This window comes from Rhododendron vialii, chromosome 1a (genome assembly GCF_030253575.1).
Source record: "Rhododendron vialii isolate Sample 1 chromosome 1a, ASM3025357v1".
Taxonomy (NCBI): domain Eukaryota; kingdom Viridiplantae; phylum Streptophyta; class Magnoliopsida; order Ericales; family Ericaceae; genus Rhododendron; species Rhododendron vialii.
In genome coordinates this window covers 44,132,368-44,147,994 of record NC_080557.1, presented here as the reverse complement: position 1 = coordinate 44,147,994, position 15,627 = coordinate 44,132,368, and the positions used below count along the sequence as shown (strand labels likewise).

The following is a 15,627-nucleotide window of genomic DNA, read 5'->3' as shown; positions in this document are numbered from 1 at the left end:
TCTATATCTCACACACTCTGGCTTTCCTTTTTGGACTGCCAGGTAGCAGGTGGCTTAGAGTGGGTCCACTACTGGTCGGCGCGGCCACGTGGCGTTCCACACAAAAGACCACACCACACTCTACAACCAATCAGAATACAACTTAGCGGAAGACTTCTCACTTAAAATACAACCAAGTCAACGCCAAAACCTCAACTCACAAGTTATAAAAAATATCCCTCTCTCCAATTAATTACAAAACATGTAGTTAACTTCTAGACGAATCAGCTACACAACAATCTAACCAAGGACATCACCCCACACGAGTCTCAGCACTCTCCAAGGCGTTGACCAGTAGTGGACCCACTCTAAGCCACCTGCTACCTGGCAGTCCAAAAAGGAAAGCCAGAGTGTGTGAGATATAGAAATGCTCAATAAAATGTCACAATACCCAAAAGAATATCAATAAGAATATTCACCACCAACATAACTGCAATACCCATATGAGTACATTAGTTATAACCACCACATCCGCCAAAACATAGCAATATTATTCAATAAACAACCACATAACAATAACGGCATGAACGTAAATCACACGAAACTCAACATAAGTACTCAATCGTATAACCACATGTATAAACACCAACATACAGTGGCACGTCTGCCACATCCCATGTACCCAAGGAATTGTGTCCCGCACACCACACTCCCATTCACCGTTAATTAGACGGCACGGCCCACGATATGGTGTGACTCACTCCACAATCCTTTCGCGGGTACAATCAACATACAACAAGCATGCATACCATTAGCTAAAACAACATATAGCATGGTATACAAATTTCCATCACATATATCCATATCAATAGCTAAACCTCGATTAGCATGATATCATTGATATATAATCACCTCCACTGCATTATTTACATATCAATAATCATATTGAAAGCTAAAACACCATTAGCAAGATATATACATACCACCATAGCAATATCTTATTGAGAAGAACCATATCAGACATACTCACCTTTCATTCGACTGGAGTATGCCAAACTTACGGTTTCGGCACCTCCTAAAAGACCGGCTCGTTACCTAGCCACAAGTTAACCCATATTAGCATATGAACATCTAGGAATGTTAAACCAAATGCTAGACTAACAAATCATAACATGCCTTCTACATTAGCTAATGGGCAAACACTACACAAAGTCACCAAAATCTCTAGAGGTGTCCGGGAGTACCCACGTATCCGGGAGACCTCATACATCTTTTCCATACTCCAAGGTACTCCAACACACCCAAATATATCAAATATAAAGACCCATAAGTGTACAATCTCAACCAAACAGCCCAACGCAACAAAACAGTAAAAACTGGTGCAAAGGCAGAATTTATGTCAACTTTAGATGCAAATCTGTTATCGCTCGGACATACCCATGATGCATGGGATGTATCGTTGGAAAGCTCTATGTGTCTAGTTTCTAACAAAACAAACGGTGTGTCATTTTGAGTCCCGAGCTAGGAGTTATGGCCATTATACCAAAGTCTGTCGCTGCTGCCAGATTCTACACGGGAATAAGTAAAATTGATTGAAAAATCATAACTCTTTCATCCTAAACCCAAAAATATTGAAACCAACACCCAAAGTTGCACCACTACAAGCCCTACGCTCAGTTAAAATCCCAGGTTCAGAAACGAGAGGAAATTAACCCAACAATCCAAAGAAAACAGTTTCGCAACCATTTTCGCACCTATCAACCAACCCAGCCTTAGAAATTCACCAAAAATTGTATACTTAACCAAATTACTTGATTCCAACGCCAATCTCTTCTTAACTTAAATATGCAGCTCCTGTAAAAGACCCAAAGCCACCCAAAATGTTCATCATGCCCAGAAAGTTAAAAGAAGACAGCCACGCACAAAATCGCACATCCAGCAAACAGCCAGTATTCAAAAATTCATAACTAATTGTGTGATTATTGGTTTTGCATGATCTTGGTACCGAAATCTTCGTATTGAAACGTACTTTTACAGTTATGAAGACACCAAAAATTGATTCCTAACAGAAAGGCCCCCAAAAGGCAGATTACCAGAACCCACGAAATTTGACCCAAAACCAAGAACTTTGTCAATTTCCTTCCAAAACTCAATCCATTGAGAATCTAACCACACAAATATAAAATTAAACATAGATTACACTTCTAGAGTACAAGAACTTACTTGTCACCGAGTTGGATCGTCGAAAACGGACCTCTCCTTCCTCCCTCCCCTTAGCCGAGACCTCCTCCTCCCTTTCTCTCCCCCTCTCTCTCTCTCTCTATGTCGGCAGAATGAGGAAATATCCTCCTGATGACTATTTAGTCACTTAGGAAGAAATCCCATATGGTCACCTCTCCTCTCAACTTATGCTCCAAACCAATAACAATTCTCCATGTAAATCACACCAAAGCCCCTCATAGAATCCAACAAATACAAATTAAACCCTAAACCTCAAAATTAAATCGAAACCCTAAATATCCTGGGACGGGTGTTACAACTCTCCCCCACTTGGAATATTTCGTCCCCGAAATAATACCCGCCACAAAGTCAACAAAAACCAACCTCACAAAGTTACCAACACCATCCCCAAAACAAACACCTTCACCAACTTACACAACTCATCCACATGTAAACAAAAACCAAACTTCAAAAAGAATAAATCCAACCTCTACCGAAATCTCACCTCAAAGAAAATAATCTCAAACATGCATACACTCAAAATTACTCAGCAACCACACAACACCCAACCTCAAACTCAATAACACCACCAAAAACAAATCTCCAACTCTTGTCAAAGCTCCACATATCCCAACACCAGTAACTTCCTTAGCAAGGACAATTCATACTTCGCACCAGCCCTATCAATCACTTCTCTCAACAACAACTAACACACAACACGGTACCCAACACACCTACATGCCAAAACCACTTTCATCATTTCACACAATTCCACCGTAGGAAATTTATAAGCTTATCCTTTAATAGGGTAAATTCCAACCAAAACTCTCAAACTCTCGTTAAAATCAATATAACGCAATCTCAACATCAGCACCAACTTAATAAACTCTCATGACTCCTATACCACCACACACTCTCAAAACATGAGTATAAACTTTCTAGGAAAATTAAGTTTTAACCTCATACTATCAATTAGCATAATCACACTACTTGATACACCAACAAACATTGATCTTGAAACAATATTATATGCATATTATATGATCATGGTCCATTAACCATTTTATCACTTAAGTACACCAAACAAGTACATCCATCACACACAAACAACACCTCAAGAAATTTGTATATACTAGTATACGATCCATCCCAACACATACTAACACGAATCAACAACCCACCTAATCTTCCTAACCTTCAACTCATCACAAAACTTACTACCATCGTATCTCAACTATCACTTAAAATTTCACATCTGACCGTAACAATCATCTATGCTTCACTTAATCTACTTCCTCTATGCATTTCCTCATAAACCCCAACGCCCTTTCCATCATTCCATCACAACCGAAATTTCAACACTGTTCCACGTCTCATTGTCAACCCAGTGCCACTCTCGAATTCTGTTCCAGAAATCCAAACTCAGTTCTGTTGTAACATGTCCCTTCAAAACAAGGTTAGTCCACAACATATATATCATTGATGGCATGCGAATATGACAATATGCAAGACATGTCGTGATTTAATAGACACATTGTCTATTTCCTCACAACACCACTGACACTCCAGTCGACTGGACTGACTTTGACACGAAGCCATAATGCATGAACATGTTATCAAATCAAACAACAATAAAGTTATACCTGTTCCATTCTCTCCGAATGGTTTTCAATAACACCAACACTCTGCCCCAGTTTCACTTCTGCGAAGTTATCCCATTTCCCATCTGACCACTGCAACTGCTTATAGGCATTGCCCATTCTCTCAACACAATTCAATCCCGACCTGATTTGTATTTCCCCAGACTTGTATCATTTCAACTTGTTAACCGAACAATCCCAACCATAGCTCACCCTTGTAGCATCCCGACATTCACAGTTACCGTTTGTAGCTGATTTCCCCCTTCTGTTTGATCTCATTCGCCCAACATGCGATTTCCAACTCACAAATTCAACCATTAAACACACTATCGCCCCTACCTACTCCACCTCCAACAACTAATACCCCAATTTTCTCATCTCATTCCTTATCGCTACATTTGACAACTAACTCATTAAAGTTTTCCAACTCATCTGTACATGGAATAAGACATAGAAATACTCACCAATACTTATCTCCCCAAAGATAACCACAATCACATACTAGTTCATATAGAACCAATAAAACCATCTTCACGTAACACTAAACCATTATGTTTCACATGTACATATACATTCATTTCGGTCATCTCCAACACCAAATATGAATTTATTTTCTATGACTATCAAATGTAGTTTCTAACATTTTCCAAAGAATATGAAACCCTTCCGTACGTGCTTTTAACTTTTCAACGATATACCACATACCACATCCATAATACCATACTAGCCATGTACGCATACACAACCAGATGCAAGTAGTATATAGATACATACTCACTACTTATTCAAATTTTCATAAGTAATGTTATAACCAAATACACCAAGCTCAACGCAACACGAAACCACTATCTGTAAGATTTTTAACTTCCACCGTATTTGATCTTTTCAACTAAACAGAAGTATTCATATCCCCTTAACATTTCTTTAGGCGTTATGCCCAGAATATTACCACACTAGATGTGTACATACCCAATAAATCCACTTCATTTAGAAAGTTTAACATTCTCTACACACGTTTAACACATTCCAAAAGTTTTCAGTTTTTACACATTTAACACTTTCCACACCATGAACGGATAACAATCATTTTAAACTTCTAGCAATACATATATCTCTATGTGAGTATCATCCTCTTAGCATGCACAAATCATACACGTACCCAATCACACACCAATGAAGCCATGCTACTGCCATACACACACACACACACCCCCTTTTTTTTTTTTCAATATCTTTCAAAATTCACCACAAAACCCACAACTTTGACACTAACCTTCCAAATTCAAAATGAACCATCTCTAGCGCGTACCTCTCAAACTCTTAAGAATCTTCCCACCGCCAACTTACGATAACTTACGATATAGCAAGATTGACATACTACATAACAATACAACCAAGTGCATATTATGCATTGATAATACAGTAAATAAGTTTAACACAACATCTACTGTTACTTACACCCAACGTAATTCAATATTGAAAATACCTCATAACCATATCCGACAAAGTCTGAGTTCCTTGACATGCATAAGCACATACTCTCCATAACGTCATGAACCCTCCAATCCCTTTACTTCTAACACACAAAACACGGCCCACATAAGACACCGCCAGTGCCAGCACAATCTGCCATGGAAGAATTACCATTTGCTGCTCCATGAACTGAGCCATATCAATAACCTGCTTTAACAACTCAAACCACCAACAACAAACATAGTGCTAAGTATTAAATACTCCCACGATAGCCACCCACTAACTCCTTCTCGACAGTAACAACAACCTATGGTCCACTACCAACATTCCCAATCGACTCTCAACACAGAGACTAGAACGTACTAGCTCTGATACCAACCTGTCACGCCCCGCCCGCAAACGACACCCAAAGTGGGCCCGAGTCGGCGCGGCCACGTGGCGTTCCACACAAAAGACCACACCACACTCTACAACCAATCAGAATACAACTTAGCGGAAGACTTCTCACTTAAAATACAACCAAGTCAACGCCAAAACCTCAACTCACAAGTTATAAAAAATATCCCTCTCTCCAATTAATTACAAAACATGTAGTTAACTTCTAGACGAATCAGCTACACAACAATCTAACCAAGGACATCACCCAACACGAGTCTCAGCACTCTCCAAGGCGTTGACCAGTAGTGGACCCACTCTAAGCCACCTGCTACCTGGCAGTCCAAAAAGGAAAGCCAGAGTGTGTGAGATATAGAAATGCTCAATAAAATGTCACAATACCCAAAAGAATATCAATAAGAATATTCACCACCAACATAACTGCAATACCCATATGAGTACATTAGTTATAACCACCACATCCGCCAAAACATAGCAATATTATTCAATAAACAACCACATAACAATAACGGCATGAATGTAAATCACACGAAACTCAACATAAGTACTCAATCGTATAACCACATGTATAAACACCAACATACAGTGGCACGTCTGCCACATCCCATGTACCCAAGGAATTGTGTCCCGCACACCACACTCCCATTCACCGTTAATTAGACGGCACGGCCCACGATATGGTGTGACTCACTCCACAATCCTTTCGCGGGTACAATCAACATACAACAAGCATGCATACCATTAGCTAAAACAACATATAGCATGGTATACAAATTTCCATCACATATATCCATATCAATAGCTAAACCTCGATTAGCATGATATCATTGATATATAATCACCTCCACTGCATTATTTACATATCAATAATCATATTGAAAGCTAAAACACCATTAGCAAGATATATACATACCACCATAGCAATATCTTATTGAGAAGAACCATATCAGACATACTCACCTTTCATTCGACTGGAGTATGCCAAACTTACGGTTTCGGCACCTCCTAAAAGACCGGCTCGTTACCTAGCCACAAGTTAACCCATATTAGCATATGAACATCTAGGAATGTTAAACCAAATGCTAGACTAACAAATCATAACATGCCTTCTACATTAGCTAATGGGCAAACACTACACAAAGTCACCAAAATCTCTAGAGGTGTCCGGGAGTACCCACGTATCCGGGAGACCTCATACATCTTTTCCATACTCCAAGGTACTCCAACACACCCAAATATATCAAATATAAAGACCCATAAGTGTACAATCTCAACCAAACAGCCCAACGCAACAAAACAGTAAAAACTGGTGCAAAGGCAGAATTTATGTCAACTTTAGATGCAAATCTGTTATCGCTCGGACATACCCATGATGCATGGGATGTATCGTTGGAAAGCTCTATGTGTCTAGTTTCTAACAAAACAAACGGTGTGTCATTTTGAGTCCCGAGCTAGGAGTTATGGCCATTATACCAAAGTCTGTCGCTGCTGCCAGATTCTACACGGGAATAAGTAAAATTGATTGAAAAATCATAACTCTTTCATCCTAAACCCAAAAATATTGAAACCAACACCCAAAGTTGCACCACTACAAGCCCTACGCTCAGTTAAAATCCCAGGTTCAGAAACGAGAGGAAATTAACCCAACAATCCAAAGAAAACAGTTTCGCAACCATTTTCGCACCTATCAACCAACCCAGCCTTAGAAATTCACCAAAAATTGTATACTTAACCAAATTACTTGATTCCAACGCCAATCTCTTCTTAACTTAAATATGCAGCTCCTGTAAAAGACCCAAAGCCACCCAAAATGTTCATCATGCCCAGAAAGTTAAAAGAAGACAGCCACGCACAAAATCGCACATCCAGCAAACAGCCAGTATTCAAAAATTCATAACTAATTGTGTGATTATTGGTTTTGCATGATCTTGGTACCGAAATCTTCGTATTGAAACGTACTTTTACAGTTATGAAGACACCAAAAATTGATTCCTAACAGAAAGGCCCCCAAAAGGCAGATTACCAGAACCCACGAAATTTGACCCAAAACCAAGAACTTTGTCAATTTCCTTCCAAAACTCAATCCATTGAGAATCTAACCACACAAATATAAAATTAAACATAGATTACACTTCTAGAGTACAAGAACTTACTTGTCACCGAGTTGGATCGTCGAAAACGGACCTCTCCTTCCTCCCTCCCCTTAGCCGAGACCTCCTCCTCCCTTTCTCTCCCCCTCTCTCTCTCTCTCTATGTCGGCAGAATGAGGAAATATCCTCCTGATGACTATTTAGTCACTTAGGAAGAAATCCCATATGGTCACCTCTCCTCTCAACTTATGCTCCAAACCAATAACAATTCTCCATGTAAATCACACCAAAGCCCCTCATAGAATCCAACAAATACAAATTAAACCCTAAACCTCAAAATTAAATCGAAACCCTAAATATCCTGGGACGGGTGTTACAACCCATGTGACTCTGTAAGATCTGAAAAGTGGTGCTCATTAAATGGCCCTGCTACAGGACGCTATCGGAGCATTACGCGACACGTGGAAAGTAGAGCCAACTTGCTTGCCAACTTGCTCGCCAACTTGCTCAACACTCTACTCCCTCACTTATAAATAGAAGGGTACCACCATCAAGAAGGGGGATCAAAAAAACTTCTTCAGGACCATATTCTCACCTCTTTTAGCATATTTCCGACAAAACTTCTTCTTCTTTCCCCACCTACTGACTAGTTCGTCGGAGCTTCTCCCCGGAAGAACACCCCCCTCCGGTTGTGCAGGTACATCAAGACCAACATCATCACTCACGGCTCTATACACGAAGACAGCTACACAGGAAAGATCACAAAGAAATCCTCCCCCACACAATGCATCCACAGTTTTAGGAGCTCTTGTTTTATCCGCTCTTTGGTTGTAGCTAGTACAAACCACTCACAGTTTCAGAAAGCGAAAGACAATAGAAAACAACCTGATCAAGAACGAACTTGTGAGCAGATTGGTCGCTGAGTACGCTGTCATGTAAACGAACTCAATGCAGATGAAAATTGAGTAGTTGCTTTAAAGTACAAAGTTTAGATCATTCTGCATCGTATATATGCGTAACATATCTAACCATCCCGAACTATATCTTTTGAGACACGCGACGATACAAGTCTGTGCAACGATTAGCAGTAGGATTTGCCACTGAAATTCAATGTGAAAAAACGCAAGGGCAGGGGACGCCAAACATGAACTACGAAAAAATAAAGACATAAGGCGTTTAATATTATTGCTGGCGGTACAGGTGCTCCCGTTAAAGTGTATCATGTCATTCGAAATAAAATTGAGATAAACATGAAATTCAATAGTGTCTCGAGAAGGAGTTTAAATTCGTTGTTGATCGCGCGCGTTTTCATCTTTGTCATCAATTCACACATAAACAGCAGATCAAACGTCACCAACAGGACCACGAGAGTAAACTACAGGACTGCAAGATGGGACAGAGAAATTTCATAACCACTGTTCATACGGTGGTCATGTTCATGGGTCGTAGGCTAAATTGGAGGGCTTTGACGTAGAAAAAACCAGAGTTTCCTTTCTAATTGTTTTTCTTTCCTCGTCTCGGATATAAGTTTCATGAAATTAAATTTAAAAACTTTTTCATGTTTGATTTGGGTTTTGAGATAGGCTTTTGAGAATAATGAGTGGAGAGAGAGAGAAAATTATTAAGAACTATGCGCAGAGGTTTTGAGACCCAAAACGAACAAACAATTGGATAATAGAGAGTGTACAATAGTGATCAACTGAACTAGTATTGTTGTTCGTAAAACACATTGAGTATAATGTGCACAATTGCAAAAGAATTGTGGAAAGAGGTTATGTAAAAAAAACTTGTCAATCTACAGTTTTTTTTTTTTTTACGGCAAAAGTAACATTTTATTACGGAGAAGGAGAAAGGAAAATCCAAATACACCCGAAGGCCTAAAGCTCATATATAACAAATAAAGCTCAAACACCAAATGGCCAAAAAACTGAATATTACAATTAAGCACAAGAGAAAAACTAGCCCACTTTTGTGGGCTAGGCCCAGCCTAAGAAGACCCAAAACCTAGTCCTAGTTTTCTACATATCTTCAAACGTGGCCACCATATCTCCGTCGATAACCACCCTCTGAACAGCACCACCAATAAAATGAACAGACGCCACCGGTCCAACCACACCATCAGCGGCCACCCACCGGCAAAACGACTTGTTCATGTTGGGAAGAATAGAGCAGTGAAAAAGGAGAAGAAGAGAGAAAAAAAAGGGGGGCAAATTTCACTCATACCCCCTAAGGTATTTGACAATGACAGAAAGTACCCCTCAATTTTCAAAAATGACAGAAACCTCCCCTATTTCACAGTTTGGGTTTCATTCTGTTAGTGAAATGGACGGAAAACGTACGGAAAATGAATTTTTTTATTTTATTTAGTTCTACAGCTATCTTAGGGCTCTTATTGAACGTCCTAGAGCAAAAAATTAATTATGACCCTTTTGGATAAAATGATCAGAAAAATAAGATATTCGCACCGATTCAAACGGATTAAAAATTGGAGCACTTATGTATCTTCTCTTCATTTGGTTCTATGGCTCTCTCAGGGCTCTCATTGAAAGCCTTGGGGCCAAAAATTAATTATAACCATTTTAGGATAAAATGATAAAAAAATAAAAATCTTTGCACCGATTCAAACGAATTAAAAATTGGAGCACTTAAGTATCTCCTCTTCGTTTAGTTCTACGGCTATCTTAAGGCTCTCATTGAAAATCTTAGAACTAAAAATTAATTATTGCACTTTAGGATAAAATAATCAGAAAAATAAGATTTTCGCACTGATTCAAATGGATTGAAAATTGGAGCACTTTAAGTATTTGCTCTTCATTGAAAGCCCTAAAATCAAATAAAGAGCAAAATTTTAAATGCTCCAAATTTTAATTTGTTTGAATCGGTACGAAGATTTTATTTTTTAAATTATTTTATCCTAAATGGTCATAATTAATTTTTGGCTCTAGGACTTTCAATGAGAGTCCTAAGATAGCTGTAGAACTAAATAAAATTGAAGATTTCATTTTCTGTACATTTTCCGTCCACTTTACGAACGGAACTAACGGAATGAAACCCAAACTGTGAAATAGGGGAGGTTTCTGTTATTTTTGAAAATTGAGGGGTACTTTCTGTCATTGTCAGATACCACAGGGGGTCTGAGTGAAATTTGCCCAAAAAAAAATAGAATGAATGAAAATCATCTAAATAAAAGGAAAATTTTAATCAACTAAAGACTTGATTAAAAATTTTAAAAAAAGGTTTTTATTTAATCTCTTTATAATGTATATTCTTGTTTTATCTATACTGAATATCATAAATTGGTATTTCGTGGGTAGAAAGTAAACAAGGAGAAGAGCAATACTCCCTCCGTCCTATTTTCATTGTCCATTTTTGAATTGCGTGTCATTTTTGAACTGCTTATATCTTTCAGTCTATAATATTTTTCAGAATTTTGAAAACTTTGTATTATAGAACTAATCAAGATCTATTAAACAAGATCTATATTACATAATTTTCAAGATCCACAAAAAGATATAGACAAAAAACATAAAACAGAAAAATAGAATAATGGATAATGAAAATGAGACAGAGGGAGTAATATAAATTATACCCCCGTTCCCCAAAAAATATTCAAAATGATTATTCATGCATCTAAGAAATTATCTATATCTTGTAATTTACAATGTTTTCATGATTTTAAAAATTTTGTTGAACAAAATCAAGTTAGATCTATCAAATTAGATATGCATATTGTACATAGAAAACATTAGACATTAATATATACAGTCAGGTTCCGGTGAGGGATCCTGTATTTTAACTCCCCTTCCCGATTGAATTTCGATGATTCGAGCCGCTCAAAGTGATCAGAACGTGATTTTAAGGGTCCCTCTAAGAAATCAGCAAAAAAAATGACCGGGAAGGGCTTCATCCGAGCAGTTTTCATTGAGCGGTTCAAAAAAACTGCTCGGATAAAGCCCTTCCCGGCCATTTTTTTGCTGATTTATCGCTGGGACCCTTAAAATCACGTTCTGCACACATTGAACGGTTCAGATTTTCAAAATTTGATCGAAAAATGAAAGTTCCGTATTTTAACAAAGTGATGGATCCCTCACTTGATCCGTGGTGTGGTGCATATATATATATATATCTATATAATAAAATAGAGCTGTGTTTGAATCCAAAAGATAACCAACGCTCCAGATTTATCTCTTCCTCCTGCATAAATCTCTACCCTCCATTCTACAAAATGGCATGTCCGTAAATTGATAACTTTTTTTGACCATTTTCTAATCACACATTCCCCTTCTATTTTCTATTTTGGAAGAGAATTGGGGAGTAAACGTAGGGGGTGTTCCAGATAACCTTCTTTTTTTTAAACTTCTTTTTTTTCAATTTTCAAACTCAAATATAATGAAAATGAAAAATATTTTTTTGATTTTTCTTACACCGTATAAAAGATCTCAATGAAATCTATCAAACAAGATCCATATTGGTAGAAAAATTATTTGCGTATACAGATAATTTTTGGGCTTGAAATTATTTTCCTTTTTCTAAAACCTTCCTTTTGTTTAGTTGGAACACCACCGTAATTGCTTAATTAGTGGCAAAAGCTAATTGGCCAAGACAATTGCTTAATTACAGTAGATTTTTGTTAAATCTTTCAACGAATTCTTTTAGTTATTAAATCTTTGATTTGGTGGGTAAATATTTCATCCCTTGAATCCGTATATTTTGGACCATTAGATTAGTACATATTTTTTAAACGGAATTAGTTTTTGAATTCGTATATACGGATAGTATAGCCAGCGACATATTTGAAAAGAATTAATGAAATGAAACCTAAAATACTCCTTCCGATTAAAAAGAAAACATTTGGCCCTTCTAATTAAAATTCAATTTTTATGTATCTCCAAACATTTGAAATCCCATGATTTATGGGATCGATTATAAACTGAAAAGGAGAATACGTACATATATGGAATTGATTTAGTCTATTTTAAATCCATAGATCAATAATTGAAAAGGAATCCATAGGTAATTGATTTAGCCTTTTTAAAAGGAGAATTACGTACATATCACTTGGGATATAGACAAAACTGTATATAAGGAGTTATTTCCGCCTCCTATTTAGGCATTAGGTAAAATATATAAGAAGTCCACAACTTAAAAGGAATATACCTTCTATTTAGGAATGTGTGAGTGATTGGTTCCCTGTGATTTCCTTATCACATAAGATTTAAATTTTAGAAGATTTAAACTTATCACTACGTTTTAGAAGTCCCCGTTTCTTAGAAGACCAACCTATTGTGTGCAATTGATACCTTCTATTTAGAAGTCCACATTTTTTGGGTTTGTTTGTCACATGCATAGATTTTCTATGTCCTCCAACTTCTGAACGCCCATTACCTATAGTGAGGTAAGTTCGATTTTTTTTAGTACTCACTAAAGTTCGATTTCTTTCTTGAACGATTTTTAATCATATTGGGTTTCTTTTGCCAAAAACAACTTCCTGAGCGACCATTACCGATAGTGATATAAGTTTGATTTTTTCAGTTCTCATGCAAGTTTGATTTTTTTCATGGACGAGTTTTACTCATATTGGGTTTCTTTTGCCGTAAATTAGGAGTTTCTTGACTAATTTTTTTTAGTTTTATTGCAAGGGATTCAAACATCAAAGGATTTTTTTCATTTCTCATGCAAGTTCAATTTTCATATTGGGTTTCTTTTGCCGAAAATTGGAAGGAAAAATATGAGTGTGCGAGAATTGTTTTTTTTTGACAACCTTGCATGGGTCTTTTGCGTTAATCCTAACTTTGTTGTTTATTCTACCATCTTCTTACTTTCTTTTGTTGTTTATTCTACCATCTTCTTACTTTCTATTATTTTACTATAGGAAAGATCACAAGAAATATATTTAGAGAATTCTTGCGTTGAGTTTAAATTCAAGGTACTGCAATTTTTTTTTGGATTGCTATCCTTTTTCATGTAGAGTACTCACAATGATTTTGTTGTTAAACTTATAAACGTTTTAATTAGGTTCATGGCCAATTTTATTTGTCGTTTGGAACATGCATGCTGACTCCTTCATCATTCTTTACAAAATCGATAAGGGAGGACTGGGTTTGAATCCAAAAGACAACCAACGGACCAGAATGTCCCTTCTATAAATCTAGACTGTTGGTTGTTCAAGGGTTATCATCATCACATTTTGGTAACCAGCTAATCAAAAAAAAAAAAGGATCCTTGAGATTGATTCCCTGTGATTCAGGGATTTAATTTTTTACCACATTTAAAAGGATGCATGAGATTGATTCCCTATGATTCAGGGATTTAATTTTTTACCATATTTACCAAATATTGACATTTAAACTTCTATTGATTATCACATAAATTGGAAAATAATGCTTACAGCCACATTTCCGAGTAAGAATGGATCCCTGTGATTCAGGAAATTAATGCCGAAAATTAGGGTGGTTTTCAAACGTTTTTTTTAACAGTAAGATCAAACGTTTGCTACTTCAAACTTTTCATATATATATATATTTTTTGACATAGAAAAAGAAAGAGTGTAAAACTAATTAACGCCCTATTCTTTTCTTTTTTTTTAACAGCAACACCCTATTCTTTTTTCCCTTGATAGTTGTCAAAACAACATTTTTTTGCAAGATTAACAAATGGAGTAATTGTAAACTTTTTTCTCATTTTTTTAAACTTCGTTTCATTAGAACATGTGTTGTTATTTACACTCCTTTAAACATTACCATATATGCATCGATGAAAATATTATGATGTTAACCAAACACATCGCAAACTGGAGTTTTGTGTTCCTTTTTTTTTTTGTCACTCATTTAATATTATGGGAGTCTATATATATCTTTAAAATGCTTTATGTTGTTATTTCCATGATAACTTTTGACTATTACTCTCTTTCAAATTTCAGATAACTTCTTGCGACTTAACTAATCATGGACAATCTAAGCGTCTATGGCCATGTGAGTTGACCCGTTTCATTTTATACCTTGGTCATAATAATCAAATTAATTGTTTCCTATGCGCGGATCAAAAAAAAAATTTGTTTCCTATGCATTCGGTGAATTCTTCAATTTCTTATGCAGCTCGACGGTAACTTGCAGAAAATGTAAGAACTATTTACTCAATTGCATTGCTTAATCTGATTTTATATATTTGATTCATATTTGCTTTGTTTTATTTTTTCAGTACAAAGGTTACGTGTCTTCGAGAAAAAAATGTAATTGTGGTGATTCATGATGAGTAAGAAGTTAATCGTATTTTTATGTATGGGGTATGCCTACCAATGCCATTATTACTTTACTCCCTTTATACTGTAAGGGGTCAACGAATTGATAAAAGGGATGTGGTGTCATACAATACCTTTCGAGAAAATATAATTCTCATATCAATGTGGAAGTTTGTCCTGGAATAAAATATGTTAAGTATATTCACAAGTACATCTACAAAGGTTATGATCGTACCATGATGGTGTTGAGAGATGAATAAACAAGATATAGAATTAAGGTAACTATTATTAGTCATCATTTTACTTTTACAAGAAGAAATTCTTGCTCATTAATTATTTTTTTAGGCTGTTATTCATGTTTCTAATTGTGCTTTTTGGATGAAGTAGATATGTGTTGGTACAAAAACTCTTGGGAGGCAGATGGAGAGACAAATTTCAAGACAATAAGATCTATGTTGAACACCTTTTTTTTCCCCTACGTAGTGTATCATATTTGACTCTATATAAATTTTTAGATTTTTTATGCATGTTAAAATTGGATTCTATGAATGCAATATGGTATTGGTTTTGAGTTTTGTGGTTTGGATTAATA

General features: G+C 36.5%; 1 long non-coding RNA gene across 2 annotated transcripts; it reads right to left on the bottom strand.

Moving 5' to 3' along the window:
* Positions 1-142: 142 nt before the first annotated feature.
* Positions 143-8,088, bottom strand: LOC131319084 (uncharacterized). Of its 2 annotated transcripts, XR_009197880.1 has the most exons (5): positions 7,862-8,088; positions 6,669-6,733; positions 2,203-6,022; positions 1,010-1,074; positions 143-363 (listed from the first exon to the last, which is right to left on the bottom strand). It is a non-coding gene; the product is annotated as an uncharacterized LOC131319084 (long non-coding RNA). The 2 variants fall into 2 exon arrangements; XR_009197881.1 differs by having other exon boundaries at positions 143-1,074; positions 2,203-6,733.
* Positions 8,089-15,627: the final 7,539 nt, after the last annotated feature.